Consider the following 3,986-nt stretch of genomic DNA (forward strand, 5'->3'; position numbering starts at 1 on the left):
TGGTCTAAGCTATCATCCCACAAGGTTTCATGCATTCTCAACGATGGATGATCGGGTTAGACCCATTTTTGTCTAAGCAACCCTATGAATGGAAATCACAGAATAGTCACCTAAACACTTCAATAACTATTCAACTTGGAAACTTGAGAACAAGCTTGAGTATGAAAAAAATCTAAGAAACCACACTAAAAATCCTTGAAGTTAGATCATGCATCCCAGTCTATACACAACCTTATTAGGGCATAAAAACTCTCCAAGTGCAATGAAAACCACATGAAAAGTCTGTGCTATTTGCTCACATATGTGGTATGCAGCTAAAAATCATTCTAACCCTCAAAAATATGCATGCCATGCTAAAATAGATGAGTATGGGTTGTTACAACTGCCCAAACCTTCATTTTCAACTTTCTTCCAAAAAATACAAAAGTTGGTCAAGCAACTTTTGAGCAATTTTACTCCTTTTCAAGTTTTGAGAAAACAATTGTCTCTAGGCCTATTTGAGGACCTTAGTTAGGATTCATAGGACCTTATAAGTGACCAAATACCCTAGATTCTAAACCTTAGCAACTTTTTACCCATTTTACAACTTTTGACAACTCTTGACAATTCTAGGACATTGTGAGCAATTTTGGTTGTTTACAAACAAAGAGGGACAAGGTGGATTCCAAGGACCATTTGAACTTATTAGACTCACACAACACTCTTAAAAATAACACCTTAACAACTAAAAAATCCATTAGACACAGCTAAAATGGATAGAGTATCGACAAGCATACACCTTTCTCATCAAACACAAGAAAAGAGTCAGCAATAAAGTTGTAGATGCACTAAGTAAGAGAGTATTAGCTATTTAGGAAATATCGTTACAAAGTGTGGGAATAAATGACCTTAAAGACCTTTACAAGGAAGAGAAAGACTTCAAAAAGTATCTCAAGCATGTGAGAAGTTCAAACAAGGCTTTAAGGTGGAGTTTACTAATTGTATTTTGTAGGAGGGACTAATGTTTAAGGGACACATGCTATGTATACCCCAAGGCTCCATGAGGGAGAATATAATCAAGGAGAAACAACAAGGTAGTTTGGGTGGTCACTTTCGAGTGGACAATACACTTGAGTAGGTGAATAGGCACTATTATTGGCCTAAATTATAGATAGATTTGAGGAAATTTGTGGAGCACTGTCAAGTATGCCAAAGAGCCAAGGGACATAGTAGAAATATTGGTTGGTATCAACCTTTATCCCTACCCCAACGACCTTAGGAGTTACTAAGCATGGTCATTGTTTAAGGATTGCCTAAGACACTAATGGGACATGTTAGTGTGTTTGTAGTGGTTGATAGATTCATAAAGATGGCACACTTTATTCCTTACAACCAAACCAATGATGCTTCACACATTGCAGGACTTTTCTTTAGATACATAGTGAGACTTCATGGATTGACATTCAACATAGTGAGTGATAGGGATAGCAAGTTTGTGGGCCACTTTTGGAGAACCCTTTGGAAAATGTTGGGGAAAAACGTGTCTTTCTCTTCAGCTTATCATCTTTAGTCAGATTACCAAACTAAGGTGGTAAATAGGTCCCTTGGTAATCTATTGAGGTGCTTAACTAAGCAGCATGGACAATCATGGGACCACATAATAAGACATGCAAAATATTCCTACAATGACTCGATTAATAGGAGCACTAGCAAGACACCATTTGAGATAGTTTATGGGGTAACTCCAAAGGGAGTAATGGAATTGAGAGACCTCAGCTTGGAGGATAAAATAAGTGTTCAAGGACAATCCTTTGTAGAAAACATGAAAAAACGGATATTATGAAAACATGAAAAATCCCTTGAGTTAGGAGGCCTTCTATGGTGACACCATGCTTCATAATATCTTCTTTAGTCATCCAAGTGGCTTCAGCATCTAGAAACCCTCTCAATTTCACCTTGGAATCCATTACGCTATCCAATTGCAAATGTGGGGGAGTGGGCAAATCCTTGACCCAATCAGCTGTAACCAAGTTTGAAATGGTGTGCTACCAATATCAGAAGCAAGTCCTTTGTAAGGAAACATACAACACACATTGAAAATGGATGAGATGCCCTTGAATAAGTAGGAAGTTCCACTTCATATGCCTTATTCTAAAACTTGTGCAAGATCTTTAGAGGTCCTATCTTCTTTATCAATAGTTTGTTTGGCTTCCCCTTTGAAAATCTCTCCTTCCTTAGATGAGAAAGCACTGATTGTCCCACTTTAAATTGCAAACCCCTTCTTTCTTTATGCACTCTAGTTTTGTACTTCTCCACTTGATGTTGCAAGGTCCTCCTAACCTATTCATGAAGTTTTTTCATGTTTTCTACAAAGGATTGTCCTTGAACACTTATTTTATCCTCCAAGCTGAGGTCTCTCAATTCCATTACTCCCTTTGGAGTTACCCCATAAACTATCTCAAATGGTGTCTTGCTAGTGCTCCTATTAATCGAGTCATTGTAGGAATATTTTGCATGTCTTATTATGTGGTCCCATGATTGTCCATGCTGCTTAGTTAAGCACCTCAATAGATTACCAAGGGACCTATTTACCACCTTAGTTTGGTAATCTGACTAAAGATGATAAGCTGAAGAGAAAGACACGTTTTTCCCCAACATTTTCCAAAGGGTTCTCCAAAAGTGGCCCACAAACTTGCTATCCCTATCACTCACTATGTTGAATGTCAATCCATGAAGTCTCACTATGTATCTAAAGAAAAGTCCTGCAATGTGTGAAGCATCATTGGTTTGGTTGTAAGGAATAAAGTGTGCCATCTTTATGAATCTATCAACCACTACAAACACACTAACATGTCCCATTAGTGTCTTAGGCAATCCTTAAAACAATGACCATGCTTAGTAACTCCTAAGGTCGTTGGGGTAGGGATAAAGGTTGATACCAACCAATATTTCTACTATGTCCCTTGGCTCTTTGGCATACTTGACAGTGCTCCACAAATTTCCTCAAATCTATCTATAATTTAGGCCAATAATAGTGCCTATTCACCTACTCAAGTGTATTGTCCACTCGAAAGTGACCACCCAAACTACCTTGTTGTTTCTCCTTGATTATATTCTCCCTCATGGAGCCTTGGGGTATACATAGCATGTGTCCCTTAAACATTAGTCCCTCCTACAAAATACAATTAGTAAACTCCACCTTAAAGCCTTGTTTGAACTTCTCACATGCTTGAGATACTTTTTGAAGTCTTTCTCTTCCTTGTAAAGGTCTTTAAGGTCATTTATTCCCACACTTTGTAACTATATTTCCTAAATAGCTAATACTCTCTTACTTAGTGCATCTACAACTTTATTGCTAACTCTTTTCTTTTGTTTGATGAGAAAGGTGTATGCTTTTCGATACTCTATCCATTTTAGCTGTGTCTAGTTCAACTTCTCTTGTCCATTCAAGAAGCTAAGAGCATGATTATATGTGTAGACTAAAAAATCCTTTGGTAAAAGATAATGAATCCACTTTTTGAGTGCTTGGACCATTGCATATAAATCAAAATCATAGGTGGAATACCTTTGGTTGACTTCATTCAACTTCTCTGAGAAGAATGGCACATGATGTCCCTCTTGACTCAACACTACCGCAATGCCTAGTTTATTCGCATCACACTCCACCACAAATAAATGATTGAAGTTAGGATACCTAAGAGTGGGTAGCTCTACTATCTTTTTAGTCAACATGTCAAAGATCTTACCTGCTACCTATATCCACTTGAAATAACACCTAATCCCTCCTTTGAATGTATTTAAGATAGGTGCACACACACAAAAAAAATTCCTCACAAACCTCCTATAATAAGAGACTAGTCCATGAAAAATCCTTACATCCCCTATGGATCTAGGTTGTGGCCATTCTAATATATTCTTGACCTTATCATAATCCATCTTTGTACATCCATTAGAAAACCCAAATCCAAGATAGACTAGTAAAATTTTCAAAAAATCGCATTTGTCCT

This window comes from Cupressus sempervirens, chromosome 4 (assembly GCF_028749045.1).
Source record: "Cupressus sempervirens isolate cs-2001-9-10 chromosome 4, ASM2874904v1, whole genome shotgun sequence".
Taxonomy (NCBI): domain Eukaryota; kingdom Viridiplantae; phylum Streptophyta; class Pinopsida; order Cupressales; family Cupressaceae; genus Cupressus; species Cupressus sempervirens.